Source organism: Phyllobates terribilis, unplaced genomic scaffold (genome assembly GCF_046119375.1).
Source record: "Phyllobates terribilis strain yellow unplaced genomic scaffold, ASM4611937v1 Scaffold_350__1_contigs__length_1981717, whole genome shotgun sequence".
Taxonomy (NCBI): domain Eukaryota; kingdom Metazoa; phylum Chordata; class Amphibia; order Anura; family Dendrobatidae; genus Phyllobates; species Phyllobates terribilis.
Genome location: NW_027363110.1, coordinates 959384 through 979923, shown reverse-complemented (window position 1 = coordinate 979923; position 20540 = coordinate 959384).

Here is a 20540-nt window from a genome sequence, read left to right as displayed (position 1 = left end):
CTCGATTAACTCTTGGTAGTCTGGAGTTAGATAAACAAGTGGTGCATTTGAGGCCAAACTGCAGTTCCCGCTTTGTCCTGACAGCAGAGGTGGTGCTAAACCGACAAAAATTTCTGTGTTTGTTGACAGCGGAGCCGGAGTCAGCATGCTTGATGCTGAGTTTGTGAAGACTCATGGTCTTGCTTGCTGTACTTTAGATAAACCTATTTCCATTTTTGCCATCGACTCAGCGCCACTTGCACAGAAAGCATTTACTCAGATTGTACATAATGTAAAACTGAGGGTGGGGTCAGTTCATCGTGAAATTATTCCTTGCTATGTCCTGGACAATCTTCCTACACCGATTGTTTTGGGTATTCCGTGGCTTGTTAAACATAAGCCATTGATGGACTGGCAAGCGGGGAAATTATTGAATAGGGAGATTACTGCCATGCAAATTGTTTAGATATTTCCCTTGCTACTGTCTCTACAGAAATATTACCTGCTTTTCTGTCTGGTTTTGAGGATGTTTTTTCTGAGAGGGGGAGTCAGGATTTTCCTCCTCATCGTGTTTAAAACTGTCCTATTACCTGACCCCCGGTGCTAAACTACCGAAATCCAGACTGTATAATCTTTCTGGCCCTGAGAGATAAGTCATGAAGGATTTCATTGTGGAGAGTCTGAAGAAGGGACAGGAATCCTCTGATTCCTGATTTGTTCAGCCAGGTTGTGGGAGCTTAGGTATTCTCCAAGTTGGATCTAAGGGGAGCCTACAATCTGGTTAGAGTCAGAGAAGGGGACGAATGGAGTTTGGTTATGTCTTTTGGTTTGACTAATGCACCTGCGGTATTCCAGCATTTCATAAATGATATTTTTAATTGTTTGGTGGGGCGGTTTGTGGTGGTCTATCTGGACGATATTTTGGTTTACTCACCAGATTTTGAAACTCATCGGGGGCATGTTAAGCAGGTTCTTCAGATATTAAGGGACAACAAACTTTATGCCAAACTGGAAAAATGTGTTTTTGCTGTTCAGGTGGTGCAGTTTTTGGGGTACTTGTTGTCGTCTTCAGGTTTTCAGATGGATCCGGAGAAGATCCGTGCAGTCCTTGATTGGGAACGTCCCGAGAACCTGAGGGCTTTACTAATTTTTACTGGAAATTCATCCAAAATTACTCTGTAATTGTGAAACCCCTTACTGACATGACTAAGAAGGAGTTTGATTTTTCCAAATGGTCGGATGCCTCAGTCCAGGTTTTTTCTTCTTTAAAGAACTGTACCTATACTCAGTCAACCCGATGTTTCCCAACCCTTTATGTGGATGTTGGTGCGTCGGATTTCGGGATTGGGGCTGTGTTGTCTCAGGGTCCGTCCCCTGGTAAATGGCGTCCATGTGCCTTCTTTTCTAAAAAAATTGTCTTCGGCTTAGAGAAATTATGACGTGGGTAATAGGGAACTTTTGGCGATCAAATTGGCGTTCGAAGAATGGCGACATTGGTTGGAAGGGGCTGTCCATCCTGTTACTGTTATTACTGACCATAAGACCCTGTCATATCTCCAGTCAGCTAAACATCTCAAACCTAGGCAAGTCAGATGGTCCCTGTTTTTTAATTAGGTTCAATTTTGATGTCACTTTTCATCCACGGGTCAAAAATGTCAAGAGTGATGCTTTGTCCCGGAGCTTTCCTGGTGGTGGTGAACATGAGAACCCTGTCCCAACATTAGAGAAAGGGGTAGTCATTTTGGCACTGTATTCTGAACTGGAGGGTGAGGTGTTGGAGGCTCAGGGGGACACTCTTGCCTCCTGCGCTTCAGGAAGGTTATTTGTACCATTAAATCTGCACCACAAAGTAATTAAAGAGCATTATAACTCTGTGCTTTCTGGGCATCCAGGTGGTAAGGCAACCGCGGACCTCCTCTCTCATCGTTATTGGTGGCCGGGGTTACATCAGGATGTGATTGAACACGTAGCTGCTTGTAGTATTTCCGCGCGTTCTAAGGTTTCGCATACCCGTCCATCTGGTACTCTTCTTCCGCTACCTATCCCTAGTAGGTCATGGACACACTTGTCCATGGATTTTATTACTGACCTACCAGTTTCTGCAGTCAAAACGGTGGTTTTGGAGGTAATAGATAGGTTCAGTAAAATGGTTCCCTTTGTCACATTGCCTGCACTTCCAAATGCCAAGACAGATGTTCATAAATGAGATTGTGAAGCTTCACGGGGTTCCCTCCGATGTGGTGTCAGATTGGGGGACCCAGTTTGTTTCCAAGTTCTGAAAGGCATTCTGTTCTCGACTGGGGGTGCAGCTGTCCTTTTCTTCTGCCTTTCACCCTCAGTCGAATGGTCAGAGCGAGCGTGTCAATCAGAATTTGGAGACCTACTTCAGGTGTTTCATCTCCGAAAATCAGGAGGATTGGGCATCTTACTTACCGCTGGCAGAATTTGCCATTAATAATCATCGTCAAGAATCCGCTGGCAGGTCACCGTTCTTCGGTGCATACGTTTATCACCCACAGTTTGGTACCTTTAGTGGGGGAGGAGCTTCAGGAGTTCCTGAGGTGGAATGGTATGCTTTGTCGCTTTCCTCGGTATGGCAGGGTGTTCTGAGTAATTTAAAGATCATGGGAGACAGGTATAAACGTATGGCTAACAGAAAATGCTTGCCAGGTCTGGACCTGAATGTAAATAACCTTGCGTGGTTGTCTACCAGGAATATAAGATTGAAAGTTCCTTCTTGGAAACTGGGACTTAGGTTTATTGGTCCCTATAAAATAAACCGCCATCATTAACCCAGCAGCGTTTTGTCTTGAAGTTCCTCAGGCCCTTAAGGTCCACAATGTGTTCTACAGGCCCTTACTCAAAAAGTATATGGAACCTCTTGAGCCCTCACCTCTACCACCGCCCCCAGTAATAGTTGATGGTAATCTGTGTTGCACAGCTTCTGGATACCCACAGTTGCAGTAGAAACTTCACAGAGCAGAGTACTTGGGATAACAAGGTATTACTTCTCAGAACATGAGGTAAAGGAAAAAACGCACAGTCACACAGTACTGCACCAGGAAGTAAGAACAAAACAGAAAATACAAGAGAGATTTTTTTTCTTTTTACAATACAGTAAACAAGGAAACTTTACACAACATCGCCATCTACTGTCAGATCAGCATAAAGTCCTCCTTCACACAAACAAAGAAGTCCACAACTGTTGCATATACCAACAATCTGGAGTTTCAAATTTCAAGGATTGTACATTCTTGTCTCCAACGTCGTTCTCTACAATACTTGGTGCACTGGAAAGGCTATGGTCCAGAGGAGAGTATGTGGGTTTCAGCGTCAGAGGTGAACGCTCCCAGGTTGGTTCGATCATTCCACACCTCTTATCCTGAGAAACCCGGTCCTGAGTGTCCGGAGGCCACTCGTAGAGGAAGGGGTACTGTCACGGGTGTGTCAGAGGTGACAGACAGTCGCCCTACAGTTGTTCGCAGGAGATCTCCACATTTGGCATTATACACATTTTCTTGAGGTTTTCTCTAGGACCCAGCGGCTACCTGGCCTGGGTGTATAAATACCTTCTGTGTTTCAGAGGGAGTTGCCGGCGATATTCATTACTCCTAGTGAAGACTTCAGCAACAGCAGTACTTCCTCTTCTCTGGTGTTTGAGGACATGTGCATATTTGTTTGGAGTCATCTAAAAGCTAAGCAATTTGCCCTGTTTGTCCCTCCTTTTAGTCTTTTGAGTTCAGTGGAGATCGGCTAGTGCTCATCTCCTCCCTTCCCTAGCCTGAGTCTAACGCCAGGGAAAGACAGGGCGAGGAACGCGTGCGGCAATTGGTTAAGAGCCAATACAGGGTCGATAGTTGAGGCTGGGTGACACTAGACCAGACTAGGAGGTCTCCACTCCCCCCTTTCCCTAGTGTCTTGGCTCCCTTTCCCTCTTCCCTCTGTTTTGCACTAAGTCTTTCCCACACCTTGCGTGACACTGGGTTAGTTGAGCTCCAATCAGCTCCCTGATCCAATGTACAGAGATGTACTCATGCTGCTGATGTCACTGCAGCGCGATGAGGTCAACTCATCACCCTACTGATGTCATTGCAGAGCACCATGAAGAAGGAAAAGCCAAATCTTGCAGCAGGTAATGACTCATAGAGACAAATATACTCGGGGGTGCCTTGGTATGGAGAATGGGGTGGGGGCCTTGGTATGGTGAATGTGATGGTCCTTAGTATGGAGAATGGGGTGAGGGGCTTAGTATGAGAATAGGGAGGAGGGCTCGATAATAGAGAAAGGGTAGCATGAGGGTGTTCGCTATGGAGAAGGGGTAGCATGAGGGGGCTCAGTATGGAGAAGGGGTAACATGGGAGGCTCATAAAAGAAAATGGGATAGCATGGGCAGGCTCAGCATGAAGAATGGGGTAGTGTGGGGGCCTCAATGTGGAGAATAATGTAGCATGAGGGGCTTGGTAAGGAGAATAGGGTAGCATGGGGGCTTGGTATGGAGAAGAGGTAGTATGAGATGAGAAAGCTTGATATGGAGAAGGTATATCATAGTGGGGTTTGTCATGGAGAATGTGGTAGCATGGGGAGGCTTGGCATGAAGAATGGGGTAGCATGAGGGGGCTCGGTAAGGAGTATAGAGTTGCATGAGGGGGCTCGGTATGGAAAATGGGGTAGCATGGGGCCTCGGTATGGAGACTGGGATAGCATGAGGGAGTTCTGTATGGAAAATGGGGTAGCAGGGGTAGTATTCAGGTGGCATTATAATGACAATGTCATTTTTAATGGTACTATTTCTGGAAAAATCATCATGGAGTCAGGTACTTATATCTAATGTGCATTTACATTGGTCAGTTTCAGCCTTTAAATGATCGCTGATCTGCTATATGAAGCCAATCGGCAGTCCCATAATAACCTGTTTAGACAGGATGTCATTTTGCTTTCATGTGCACAGAACGAATATTAACATGATCATCCTGTGCACAAAGAAAAGCACTCTTCTCAGCAGTACATGTGTACAAAGGACATTTAAACGGAGTGGTTCACTCCCAAAATGCCAATTAATTTGCTTACACATTTCTATTGGAGACATAGCCCAGGTTATAATTTATTATTTCATGTTTTAGATGCAAATGAGGGCTCTTATGTGCACCCTTGGCTTGGCTAATTATGTCTTCTTAGATCATTACACCCTACCATTTAAAAATTAAAGTCAGTCCCTTTTCTTGATTGACAGAGTTCCATTGGTAATGCTGCAATATCGTACTCATTAATGTGCAGAAACTCTGAATAATATCCTTTGCTTCTATGATCAAAAAGTAGAATAAATAAAGTCCACGTCTCCTTTATACACGGAAAGCAGGGGCGTACATAGAAGTCATGGGGCCCCATAGCAGAAGCTCTAATTGGGCCCCCCCCCCTACAAAAAATAAATATTTGTCTATGTCACAGAAGAGCAGCTCTCATAACTTTCCAGCCTTTAGGCTGTGTGCACACAATGCGTTTTTAATGCGTTTCCGCAGCGTTTTTGCAGCTGCGGAAACGCTGCGGAAACACATTAAAAACGCATGGTAGAAGGGCAGCAATGTTCCCAATGATAATCCGCATGTGCTGTACCCATGCTGCGGATTTTTCTGCAGCGTTTATGCTGCGCTCAAAAATCCGCAGCATGTCCATTAATTTTTCGGAAACGCGGCGTTTTTGCCGCCATTGACTTGCATTAGAACGCGCCAATACCGCAAGACTGCATTTGTACTTGCGTTATTGGCGCATTCTAATGTGCGGATGGTACCCGGGTGTGGAGGAGAGGAGACTCTCCTCCACACCCAGGTACCATTAAAAAGCTGTAAAAACAAGAATAAAATAAAAAATAAGATATATTCACCTTCCGACGGCCCCCGGTCTCCTTCCCTCTGCTTGCGTGCAAGACTGAAGAGTGAGAAATGCAGCAGCTACTGGTACATTTCCCCATCCTCGTATGTGTGGCCCCCTCAATCCCACAATCCCTGGTATGTGTGGCCCCCACAATCCCTGGTATGTGTAGCCTCCACAATCCCCCAATCCCTGGTATGTGTGGCCCCCTCAATCCCACAATCCCTGGTATGTGTGACCCCCTCAATCCCACAATCCCTGGTATGTGTGACCCCCTCAATCCCACAATCCCTGGTATGTGTGGCCCCCTCAATCCCACAATCCCTGGTATGTGTGGCCCCCTCAATCCCACAATCCCTGGTATGTGTCGCCTCCTCAATCCCCCAATCCTGGTAAATGTGGCCTCCTCAATCTCCAAATCCTGGTACGTGTGGCCTCCTCAATCCCCAAATCCTGGTACGTGTGGCCTCCTCAATCCCCAAATCCTGGTATGTGTGGCCTCCTCAATCCCCAAATCCTGGTATGTGTGGCCTCCTCAATCCCCAAATCCTGGTATGTGTGGCCTCCTCAATCCCCAAATCCTGGTATGTGTGGCCTCCTCAATCCCCAAATCCTGGTATGTGTGGCCTCCTCAATCCATGTATCCTGGTATGTGTGGCCTCCTCAACCCCTCAATCACTGCACACATAAAACAATAAACACTTATACTCACCTTCCTTCCTCACCTCTGCTCCAGCAGCTCATGTCGGCATCTGAGCTGCACGCGCTCTCAGAAGCTGAGGTGAGCTGCTGCTGCTGCTGGCACATTCACTCCTCTCCACGCCGAGACTATGGGCGTGGAGAAGCTTGAATATGCTTTCTCTTTAGCGGCGGGCAGGCACTGACAGCAGGAGCCGGGGCTCAGCGCTCCTCCGTGCCCGCTACTAAAGAGAATGAATATTCCATCTTCTCCACGCCCATGGGAGTGGAGAAGAGGGAATATTCATGTACCTTTAGCAGCGGGCACACGTGGTAGCTGCAGCAGCGGCTACTGTGTGTGCTCTGCTCCTCCACTGCCGCAACCCGCTCCTCTGCCGCTGCAACCTCCTACTTACCTATCCTCCTCGCTCCCACGCTGCTTGGGGCCCTCACGGGCCCCCTCCAGCCACGCGCCCCATAGCAGTGGCGTAGTCTGCCGCCATTGGCGGTACGCCACTGACAGAAACTGTACATGTGACTACTCCATGCTTCAGAGAGACGAACCCTTTGAATATTTACTCCTCTAATAAGCTCACGTTTATTACGTTTTCTCGAATCAGATTGATATATTGGGTTGTGCACGCGTCTTCTTGTGCAAAGTGGCTTCGGAGATAAGTGGCAGTTATTTCAGAGGCCATGGACTAACACCCGTCTTCTTCTCTTTTCACACAGGTACATGCTCTTCTCCTGCACAATTCCTCTGCCTGCTGTATATGCCGCCATCTAATGCTCTGCTCTCCTGATTCAACTCACTGGTAGAATTCTCTGCTTGATATTTCTACTTTATCTGTCCCATTCCACTCAATACTCACATATGTCTGTCCTATCCCCACTGTAGATTTTATCTGATGTTTAGAGGTGCCAAACTGCAGAGCCTACAGAGTCCTAGCTCTGTGTTTGATCACCCAGCCATCTCCTGGTGAGATGACCAGCTGCTAATTTAGCCACAAGCAGCTCCCACAATGCCCCTCACCTGATGGTTTAGTGTGCCCTCTATATTTAGAAGATCTTTAAGGGGTGCACACGTGCTGGGTTGTGCACCGTCTTCTTGTGCAAAGTGGCTTCGGAGATAAGTGGCAGTTATTTCAGAGGCAGTTAGTCAGGGCAGGAGTCAGGTAACCAACACTTTGACCACTTACTCTCTTTTAACTATGTTTCTGTTAGCTCTCACTTTTTCCTCTATAGTCCTCCACTTTCTAGTAACCCCTCAAATCCCTACACCTAGTAAGAAACTCTTCATCTCTCCCTCCATCCTCCCCATTCATCTCACCTCCTCCTCCGAATTATTCCTCAAAATTCAATCCTGGATCTCCAAACACAGACAGCCACCTCATGCTCTCTCTTGCTCCCACCTGCTAACACCTTCTCTGCTCCTCCTCACTGCTGGAGATATCTCTCCAAATCCTGGTCCTCCTCGCCATATCCCCACAGTTACTTCTACCTCCTATCCACGACCTTCCACAAACTGTCGCAACCCTTCTAACCTCATACCCATCCAACTAATCCCCACTTCCTTAGTTGCTCTAACAGGAGCTCTATGGAACGCTCGCTCCGTCTGCAACAAACTTTCCTACATCCACGACCTTTTCATTACTAACAAACTTTCGTTCCTCGCCATCACCGAAACCTGGCTCACCCCCTCTAACACACCCACACCCCCCGCCCCAATGGCAAACATGGCGGAGGCGTAGGTTTTCTCCTGTCAGATACCTGCGTTTTCACCCAAATATCACTGCCACCCTCTGTTATACTCCCCTCTTTTGAGGTGCACTGTGTGCGCATCTATTCCCCCTCTGACCTCTAACTGGCCGTCATTTACCGACCCCCAGGGCTAGCCACCACTTTCTTAGACCACTTCACCACCTGGCTGCTTCACTTCCTTTCCACTGACATCCCCACTATCATAATGGGTGACTTCAACATCCCCATTGACACTTCCCACTCATCTGTCTCTAAGCTCCTATTCCTCACTTCCTCCTTCGGCCTTGCTCAATGGTCTTCGGCAGCTACTCATAAAGATGGCCACACACTGGACCTCATCTTCACCCGCCTCTTTTCCCTATCTAACCTCTCTAACTCACCCCTCCCTCTCTCTGACCATAACCTCCTCACATTCTCTACCCTCTCCTGTCCAGGTGCACAATCCCCACTCCACAAACTTACACACGCTCGCAGAAATCTCAAACACCTTGACCTACACTCACTCTCTGAATCCCTCCTCCCTCTTGCAGACATAAATTCCTTACACAATGCAGATGTTGCTGCAGCTTCATATAACACTACATAACACCACAATAGCTGCAGCTCTCGACTTGATCGCCCCTCTCACACATACCAAATCTCGCACAATCAACAGGCAACCCTGGCACACCAAACTTACTAAAGAACTGCGACGGGCCTCCAGGGTTGCGGAGCAGAGATGGAAAAGGTCTCACTCCATCGAGCACTTCATCGCATTCAAACAATCCCTCACTATTTTCAAGTCCGCACTCACTACAGCGAAACAATCCTACTTCTCATCTCTCATATCCTCCCTATCTCACAACTAGAGATGAGCGGTGTTCGACTAGAACTGTTCGCCAATCTCAAATTTGAGCTGTTTTGGGCGGTATTGGACGAGCTCGAACGATTTGCAAAAAATTCGGCTGTTCGAGGTTATGTTCGATAACTGTTCGTGCACCAAAAGCGTGTCCTGCATGTCTGGCGCTATTTTTGAGCACCAATCATGCAGGGATTGTCTGCCACTCACTGTAATGCCACAGCCATGGTTGTTGTGGCATTACAGTGATTGCCCAAATCGATGGGAACAGTGCCCACAGTGAAACATGAAAAGCCGGCAATTCAGCAGCGGCATACACCGGTACCCGACAATTTAGAACAGAAAGAATAGAGAATCACACATAGATTAGATAGATAGAAACATGTCAGTCACATATATATGAAGTACAGTGACAGTGTTGCTTACTGTACTTGTCATTTAGTGTAAAGGATTTATTAAAAAAAATAATAGTGTTTTCATGCACCGTCTCTTTAAAAAAGCCGGCCGGCATTTCAGCAGCGATACCTGACAATTTAGAATAGAAGGAATAGAGAATCACAAATAGATTAGATAGATAGAAACATGTCAGTCACATATACAGTATATGAAGTACAGTGACAGTGTTGCTTACTGTACTTGTCATTTAGTGTAAAGGATTTATTAAAAAAAATAATAGTGTTTTCATGCACCATCTCTTTAAATAAGCCGGCCGGCAATTCAGCAGCAGTACCCGACAATTTAGAATAGAAGGAATAGAGAATCACACATAGATTAGATAGATAGAAACATGTCAGTCACATATATATGAAGTACAGTGACAGTGTTGATTACTGTACCTGTCATGTAGTGTTAAAATAAAGGATTTATTTAAAAAAAAATTGGCGTTTGGTTCCCCATAATTTTAGGCTCTAGCGGATGTTAAGCAGATGGCTGGGGCAGATGTTTGAAGCCTGGGAAGGGGGTAATACCCACGGAGCTTCCCAGGCTACTAATATCAGCCCCCAGCTGAATACCTAGCCTTTACTAGCTATTAAAATGGGGGACCCCCCAAAAAAAATGACGTGGGGTTCCCCCTATTTTAATAGCTAGCAAAGGCTAGGCAGACAGCTTAATAGCCCAGGAAGGGTGCCATGAATATTGGCCCCCTCCCAGGCTAGAAACATCGGCCATCAGCCGTCCCAGAAATGGCGCATCCATAGGATGCGCCAATTCTGGCACTTAGCCTCGCTCTTCCCACTGCCCTGTAGCGGTGGCAGTGGGGTAATAGGGCTGTGGTTGATGTCAGCTTATAATGCCAGCTGACATCAAGCCCAGGTTAGTAATGGAGAGGCGTCTACAAGACACCCCCATTACTAACCCCATAGTCAAAGTTAAAAGAAAACACAAACACCCAGAATAAAGTCCTTTAATTGAAATAAAGACACAATACTTTATTGTTCTAAATTAAACCATACTTACCATCACGCCCATTCCAGCTGAAGCCAACGATCTCCTGCAATAAAAGTAAAATAATAAAGCAACATCATCCTTACCTTTCCATGGTTCCCACGACAGCTTCAGCTCTGCTACATCGAGATGACGGGCTGGACCGCAGCAGAACGCTGCCATTTAGCTTGCCATGCCGCACACACTGAGAAGCGCAGGCATGCTTGCGCTCCTCAGTGTCTCGCTGTGACGGCATAAAAATGAGACGAGTTCATGTCCAATGAACTCGGCTCACCTCATGCACGTCACTGACAGCGTGGGAGAATTCTCATGCTGAAGCGCTGAGTGCAGGAGAATTTTCCCACGCTGTCAGTGACGTGTCTGGCCGGCGGCCGCGACCAATCAGCAGAGCCGGGTTTAAATTTGACGCCAATACTGCTGATTGGTCGTGGCCTGCAACCGCGTCCAGTCAGCCGAGCAGGGTTTAAATTTGGCGCCAATACTGCTGATTGGTCGCGGACGGCGATCGCGACTAATCAGCAGAGCGGTGTTTAAATTTTGCGGCAATATTGCTGATTGATCTCGGGCCAGCGACCGCGATCAATCAGCAGAGCGGTGTTTAAATTTGGCGCCAATAATGCTGATTAGTCGCGGCTGGCATCCGCGACCAATTAGCAGAGCGGGGTTTAAATTTGGTGCCAATCTCGCTGATTGGTCGTGGCTGGAGTCCGCGACCAATCAGCAGAGCGGTGTTTAACTTTAGCGCCAAGATCACTGATTGGTCGCGTGCAGAGAGCGCGACCAATCAGCGAATCGTATTGGTGAGGACCGGGGAGCGCCGCTGCCTGTGCGGATACTTCCGCTGCGAGAAGCCGGGAGATGAGCGACTGCTCGCAGCAGAAGTATCCCGACCCGCAGCGCCGTTCCCCGGTCCTCCCTTGACACCCTAGCCGTTGATGTCCCCACAGTATCCGCATGATGTTATAAAGATCCGGACATTTCTGTTAAAAATCGCTGATTGGTCGCTGGCGCTGTCCGCGACCAATCACCGATTTGGGCGCCAAATTTAAATATCGGCCGCGACCAATCACCGATCTTGGCTCCACATTTAAACACCGCTGTGCTGATTGGTTGCCGACGCTGGGCGCGACCAATCACCGATTTTTGCGCCACATTTAAATAGCGTCCGCGAAAAAATCAGTACAGCGGTGTTTAAATGTGGAGCCAAGATGGGTGATTGGTCGCGGCCGATATTTAAATTTGGCGCCCAAATCGGTGATTGGTCGCGGGCAGCGCCAGCGACCAATCAGCGATTTTTAACACAAATGTCTGGACCTTTGTAACACCATGCGGATACTGTGGGGACATCAGCAGCTTGGGTGTGAAGGGAGGACCGGGGAGCAGCGCTGCGGGTCGGGATACTTCTGCTGTGAGCCCCCGCTCATGTCCCTGGTTCTCGCAGTGGAAGTATCCGCACAGGCAGCGCCGCTGACATCCATGCGGCTAGGGTGTGAAGGGAGGACAGGGGAGCGGCGCTGACATCCAATTGGTCGCAGCCGCTATTTAAATGTGCCGCACAAATCGGTGATTGGTCGCGGTCTTGACCCGCGACCAATCACTGATCTTGCAGCCAAAGTTAAACACTACTGTGCTGATTGGTCGCGGACGCTGCCCGCGACCAATCACCGATTTGTGCGCCAAATTTAAATATCGGCCGCGACCAATCACCGATCTTGGCTCCACATTTAAACACCGCTGTGCTGATTGGTCGCGGCCGATATTTAAATGTGGCGACCAAATCGGTGATTGGTCGCGGGCAGCGTACGCGACCAATCAGCACAGCGGTGTTTAACTTTTGCGGTAAGATCAGTGATTGGTCGGGTCCGAAGACCGCGAAAAATCATCGAATCGTCTTGGTGAGGACCGGGGAGCGGCGCTGCCTGTGCGGCTACTTCCGCTGCGAGAACCCGAGACATGAGCGGGCGCTCGCAGCAGAAGTATCTCGACCCGCAGCGCCGCTCCCCGGTCCTCCCTTCTGCATGGAGGTCAGCGACGCCGGCGGTCCTTCCGCTGCTACCGGCCGGGAGATGAGCGCCTCGCGCCGCTCATCTCCTGGCTGCATTGCTGCTGAGCTCCTTCCCGCAGATGAGCCGCTAACGGCCGCCATCTTTTTTCAGAAATTCCGCGGCGCTGATTGGCCGCTGCCGGACCAATGAGCGACGTGGGATTTCCTGGACAAACAGACAGACAGACAGACAGACGGGATAAGACAATTATATAGTAGATAATTTAAAAAAAAAGGGCTTCTCTATATTGTTGTGTCCGGCCATGTACAAATAGGCAGCTGGTGGTTGGGGGCTGCCCGTTCCTGCCTGCTGTACCTGGCTGGACACAAATATAGTGCGAAGCCCCACGTCAATTTTTTTTAAATTATTTCATGAATTTCCTGAAATAATTTAAAAAAATTGACGTGGGGCTTCGCACTATATTTGTGTCCAGTCAGGTACAGCAGGCAGGAACGGGCTGCCCCAAACCACCAGCTGCCTATTTGTACCTGGCCGGACACAACAATATAGGGAAGCCCTTTTTTTCTTAATTATTTCATGAATTTCATGAAATAATAAAAAAAAAAATACGTGGGGCTTCGCCCTATTTTTGTGTCCAGCCAGGTACAACTAGGCAGCTGGGGGCTGGAATCCGCAGCACTGGGAGGCCCAAGCTTTCTGGGCCCCACCCACTGCAAATTGCAGTCCGCAGCCACCCCGGAAAATGGCGCGTTCATAGAAGCGCCATCTTCTGGCGATGTACCCAACTCATCCAGGGCCCTGGTGCGGTGGCTCACTGGGTAATAAAGGGGTTAGGGCCAGCTTGGTATTATCAGCTGGCCCTAAGCCCGAAATTCATGGGGTCACGCCAATATTAGACATGACCACCATGAATTTCTAGTAAAGTATTAAAAAAAAACACAACACCCAGAATAAAGTCCTTTAATTGAAATAAACACACAATTCTTTATTGTTCTAAATGAAACCATACTTACCATCACGCCCATTCCATCTGAAGCCAACGATCTCCTGCAATAAAAGTAAAATAATAAAGCAACATCATCCTTACCTTTCCATGGTTCCCAGGACAGCTTCAACTCTGCTACATCGAGATGACAGGCTGGACCGCAGCAGAACGCTGCCATCCAGCCTGTCATCCCCCAGACACTGAGAAGCGCAGGCATACTTGCACTCCTCAGCGTCTCGCTGTGACGGCATCCAGATGAGACGAGTTCATGTCCAATGAACTCGGCTCACCTCATGCACGTCACTGACAGCGTGGGAAAATTCTCCTGCACTCAGCGCTTCAGCGTGAGAATTCTCCCACGCTGTCAGTGACGTACATGAGGTGAGCTGAGTTCATTGGATATGAGCTCACCTCATGCACGTCACTGACAGCGTGGGAAAATTCTCACGCTGAAGCGCTGACTGCAGGAGAATTTTCCCACGCTGTCAGTGACGTGCATGAGGTGAGCTGAGTTCATTGTCGGCTCATCTGGATGCCGTCACAGCCAGACACTGAGGAGCGCAAGCATGCCTGCGCTTCTCAGTGTCTGCGGGATGACAGGCTGGATGGCAGCTTTCTGCTGCGGTCCAGCCTGTCATCTCGATGTAGCAGAGCTGGAGCTGTCGTGGGAACCATGGAAAGGTAAGGATGATGTTGCTTTATTATTTTACTTTTATTGCAGGAGATCGTTGGCTTCAGCTGGAATGGGCGTGATGGTAAGTATGGTTTAATTTAGAACAATAAAGAATTGTGTGTTTATTTCAATTAAAGGACTTTATTCTGGGTGTTTGTGTTTTTTTTAACTTTGACTATGGGGTTAGTAATGGGGGTGTCTTATAGACGCCTCTCCATTACTAACCTGGGCTTGATGTCAGCTGGCATTATAAGCTGACATCAACCCCAGCCCTATTACCCCACTGCCACCGCTACAGGGCAGTGGGAAGAGTGAGGCTAAGTGCCAGAATTGGCGCATCCTATGGATGCGCCATTTCTGGGATGGCTGACGGCTGGTGTTTCTAGCCTGGGAGGGGGCCAATATTCATGGCACCCTTCCTGGGCTATTAATATCAGCCCCCAGCTGTCTGCCTAGCCTTTACTAGCTATTAAAATAGGGGGGACCCCACGTCATTTTTTTGGGGGGGGTCCCCCATTTTAATAGCTAGGAAAGGCTAGGTATTCAGCTGGGGGCTGAAATTAGTAGCCTGGGAAGCTCCGTGGGTATTACCCCCTTCCCAGGCTTCAAACATCTGCCCCAGCCGTCTGCTTAACCTCCGCTAGAGACTAAAATTATGGGGAACCCCACGCCAATTTTTTTTTTAATAAATCCTTTATTTTAACACTAAATGACAAGTACAGTAACCAACACTGTCACTGTACTTATTATATATGTGATTGACATGTTTATATCTATCTAATCTATGTGTGAAGCTCTATTCTTTCTGTTCTAAATTGACGGGTACCGCTGCTGAATTGCCGGCCGGCTTTTTTAAAGAGACGGTGCACGAAAACACTAATATTTTTTTTAATAAATCCTTTACACTAAATGACAAGTACAGTAACCAACACTGACACTGTACTTCTTATATATGTGACTGACATGTTTCTATCTATCTAATCTATGTGTGATGCTCTATTCCTTCTTGTCTAAATTGTCGGGTACCGGTGTATGCCGCTGCTGAATTGCCGGCCGGCTTTTTTAAAGAGAGCGTCTTCTGAGCAGTTTGTCAGCTTTTGGACACCTTTGAAGGTGTTTTATATGTGTTTCTATGTGTTTTTGTTTGCCTGCCATTGGTTTTAATGGTGTTCGACGGTGTTCTAAGGTGTTCGACGAACAGTTCCTCGAACATCCCGGTGTTCGACGAACCGAACCGAACCCGAATACTACGGGGGTGGCTCAACACTACTCACAACTCTAAACAGCTATTTAACACTTTCACGGCTTTCAGTATCACCTCTATGCTGATAACACACAGATCTACCTCTCTGGACCCGATATCTCCTCCCTACTAACCAAAATCCAACAATGTCTGTCCGCCATCTCATCCTTCTTCTCTGCCAGATTTCTAAAACTCAACATGGATAAAACAGAGTGCATCATCTTTCCACCCTCTCATTCATATACCCCATCTGACCTATCCATCAACATCAATGGCTGTTCACTGTCCCCAGTCCCACAAGCTCGCTGCCTTGGGGTAACCCTGGACTCTGATCTCTCGTTCAAACCACATATCCAAGCCCTTTCCACTTCCTGCCAACTCCAACTCAAAAATATTTCCCGGATCCGTGCATTCCTCAGCAAAGACTCTGCAAAAAACACTAGTGCATGCCCTCATCATCTCCCGCCTTGACTACTGCAACCTCCTGCTCTGTGGCCTCCCTTCCAACACTCTTGCGCCCCTCCAATCTATCCTAAACTCTGCTGCTCGACTAATCCACCTGTCCCCCCGCTATTCCCCGACCTCCCCCCTCTGTCAATCCCTTCACTGGCTCTCCATTGCCCAGAGAATCCTACTTCAAAACCCTAACCATGGCATACAAAGCCATCCACAACCTGTCTCCTCCATACATCTGTGACCTAGTCTCCTGGTACTTACCTGCACGCAACCTCCGATCCTCACAAGATCTCCTTCTCTACTCCCCTCTTAACTCCTCTTCCCACAATCGTATACAAGATTTCTCCCGTGCATCCCCCCTACTCTGGAACTCTCTACCCCAACACATCAGACTCTCGCCTACCATGGAAGCCTTCAAAAGAAACCTGAAGACCTACCTCTTCCGACAAGCCTACAACCTGCAGTAACCACCACTCCACCACATTACTGCATGGCCTCCTCTACCCCCACCTACTGTATCCTCACCCATCCCTTGTAGAATGTTAGCCCTCGCGGGCAGGGTCCTCGCTCCTCCTGTACCAGTCGCTGACTCGTTTTGTTAAGATTATGTAAATGTTTTTGCTATGTATATCCCTATCACATGTAAAGCGCCATGGAATAAATGGCACTATAATAATAAATAATAATAATAATATATTGATGGGCATAAACAATTTGATCTTTCAACTTTTCTCCCAAAAACCGCAGAATTTCTAAAGTAGACCAATGTGTATCCAGGTGCCGGTGGAGCAGATGCCAAGAAGCTGACAGGACCTTGTCATGTTGTTGAGTGGAAAAAGCTTCAAGAATATGGTTTGGGAGATCACTGAGGCCTGCTATATACAAATTCAGTCCATGTAACTCTTCTAACAGTTTGGAGGGAAGCTGAGCTTTCATGTGCTCATAGGGATGAGCTAGTGAACTTTCTGTCTGTTTTGAGGAATCCAAAAACCTGTATAAAAATACTTAATGTAGAATCTTTATGCACTGATTTCTGATTTCTTCAGCCTCATTGTGAATGTTATTAACTTGTCCAAAGTCAAAAGAAACAGGCTTTGCTTATCTTTCAGGTGCATTTATTTTTTGCCACAGCAATCCACACAGGAGATAGGTGGATTCCACAACGGCAGTCCCAGTCACCCTCTGAAAGCCAAAAACCTCTACGTTGTCGGCCGGGAATGGATCAAGCTTCAATAAGAGCCTCTGTAAGCAGTCAGCCAGCACCTTTTAAAGAGGTCTAGTGCTAATCAGTCCAGAACCCTGAAGGACCAACTGCGGATGCATCTACAGTAGTGATGAGTGAGCGTGCTCACAACTGCTCGGTACTCGCCTGGACATCTCACTGTTTGAAATGCTTGGCGAGTACTTTCTGGATGCTCGGGCGGGAGCTCGAGTCCCCGCCCTGGATGTTTGACACTATTTAAACAGCAAGTAAACATATGGGGATTGCCTGCCAGTCACTGAAATGCAGCAGCCATGTTGGTTGTGGCATGACAGTGATAGCATCATCAGGTCTATATAAGAACCTCTGACCCTATGCTCGTCACAGTGTACCATTTAGACAGGCAGAGTAGGGAGAGCTGCAGCTGAGTGATGGAGAGAATTGGTGGTTTATTTAGTGAAGTATTCCACAGAAATATGTATCTAAACTGACAGACCTTCTAATAACTAATCCAGATGCATATCAATCCTGGTCATAGCAGGAGTAAGGCAGGCATAGTTTGTGGACAGCGTATAGAATAGAATATGGTCCATTGCACGTTCTGTCTGCTGCTATTACTGATATCCATAGCTCTAGATATCAGGGCTAACATTCTTTTTGCTCTTAATCATAATTATTTGCTTGAAAAGAAATATAATGCACCATTTTTACTGTTCCATTTGCTTGTTAGCAGCATTCAGCCAGATTTGTTTGATATTAGTAGCATTGCTGTATTGTGGAAGCAGAGAAACTTGTCCATCATCTCAGGTGATCCGATAATAATGCAGTAATAATCCTGACTTTTTTGGTAAATGTGACAAGTATTATACTCCATTTAAAGTCTGCCTGCTGTGTGTTGTTCAAACCTATTCACACTTGGTTGCTGACCAATACCATGCCAATAAGGCCACTACCTAAAACCGTGGTAATCAGACGTAATCCGATATTACTGCGGTAATAATCCTGACATTTTTGGGAGCATGCCAAATATTATACTCCATTTAAAATGGGCAAGGCGTGTGGCAAGGGCCTGGAAAGTGGACGTGATGGTGATGGTGCACGCAAAGGCCGAGGCCTTGGGCAAGCTGAAATTGTGCCTGCTGAGGGAGCACAACAAGCACCCACATCATGTCGCTCTATCTTCCTGTCCCACTTTGTAGGAGGCCGCGGACACCACTATTGAAGCCAGAGCAGTGTGAAAAGGTTGCTGGTTGAATAGCAGATAATGCTTCCAGTTTCTTTGCCACCACCACCACCCTGTCTTCCACACAGTCCAGTCTCAGTAGTCGTGAGTCTGGACCACATATTTCTCACCCTGATCCTCGTTCCTCCCACCATGCCGAGTGCCCAGTGACAAGTGATTCCAAACTTGGGCAGTCTGAAGTGCTGTTCACTTTTCCATTTACAGATTAGGGCCTCTCACCTGGCCCTCTTCAAGCCATGAAAGATGAGATTGCATATAGTAGCCACAGTCACACATAGGCGACGATGGGAAAGTGCAGTTACTGTCACAAGAGGTGGGTGATGATGATGAGACACAATTGCCAGCAAGCCAAGAGGAGGCCCAGGGTGCATTCGTGCAAGACGACGTGGTGGAAGATGAAGTCACTAACCCAACCTGACAAGGTGACATGCGTGACATGTCATTGCACACTTGCAACCACCTCCATCAGCGTCCACGTCCTTGTTCCAGCGCAGCATTCAATTGTCCCTACCCCAGTCATTTGAACGCAAGTGCAAATAAACTGCCACATTTCTCAAATGCTTGCACTTGAAATGTTGCCTTTTAGGCTCATGGAGATGGAATCTTTCTGCAACCTCATGGTGGCAGCCGTCCCTTGGTACTCGGTTCCCAGCCACCACTATTTCTCCTGGTATGCCGTCCCCACCTTACACACGCACGTGTCAAAGAGCATTAGCCATACCCTCACCAACGCAGTTACTGGGAAAGTTCACCTAACCACGGACATGTGGAAAAGTCCCAGGGACGGTACATCTCACTGATGGCACACTGGGTTTATATTGTGGAAGCTGAGACACAGTCGGACCCTGGGACGGAACAAGTCCTCCCGATGCCAAGGATTGCGGGCCCTGGGTCAATCCGAGTTGCCTCCATATTCTATAGCTCCTGCACCTCCTCCTCCTCTTCAGCCTCCATCTACAAAATGACCACATCAGTCAGAAGCTGGAAGCACTGCAGCACTGCCTCAGCCAAGCGGAAACAGGCTGTGCAGAAGCTAATGTGCTTAGGTAACAAACTGCACAACGCTGCACAGTTATAGATAGCTGTAACAGAGCAGACACATCTGTGGCTGTCACCGCTGAACCCACAGCCAGGCATTGTCGTGTGTGACAATGGCCGGAAACTGATGGCAGCTCTGAGGCTTGGCAACCTTGCACAGGTACCTTGCCTGACCCATCTGCTCAACTTAGTGGTTCAGCTGTTTCTCAAAACCTACCTGGATCTGACTGAGCAGTTTGTGACAGTATGCCGCGTGTGTGCACATTTCAGAAAGTCACCTACAGCTTCTCTTAACCTTGCCGTGCTTCAGCACCTTCCAGCTCATCCACTGGTGTGCAATGTCACCACGCGATGGAACTCAACGTTTCAGATGTTGGTAAGGACTAGTGAGCAGCAGAGGGCAGTTGTTGAGTACCAGCTTCAACACGCCCGTCGGTATTCAGGTCAGCCTCCGCACATAAGAGCTGATGAGTGGGCATGGATGTCTGACATCTGTGCTGCACTACAAAACTTTGAGGACTCCACCAAGATGGTGTGCGGTGATGATGCGATAATTAGCGTCACCATCCATCTTCTCTGCCTACTGAAACGCTCGCTGCTCACAATTAAAGAGGAGGCATTAAAGGCAAAGCACGATGAGATAGAGCAAGGAACTATACAGGGTGATGCCACACAACCCAGCCTCATCTCAACGCGAATTGGGTGATAATGAGGAGGAGGAACAGGAGCTGTTTTCCTGCACTACAGACGGTACTATCCACACAACAGTCATACCGTCTGTTCAGCGTGAATTGCCTGAGGAGAGGGAGGAGGAGGACCAGGAAAAGGATGAGGAGGAGAGCATGGACAGTCGCCCTCTTGGTCAGGACAGGGAAGTCTTGGCTGTTGGCAATCTGGCACACATGGCTGACTTTATGTTCCGTTGTCTTTCCCGTGACCCTCGCATTGTATGCATTTTGGTCAACACTAGTTACTGGTTGGTCACACTTCTAGACCCATGCTACAAGAAGAACTTTTTATCTCTTCTTCCCGTGTCGGAGAGATCTAATAAAATGTTGCAGTACCAGAAGGCTCTTGTTGAAGAATTCTTAAAATTCCCATCTCAAAACGCTGGTGGCAGATGTCACA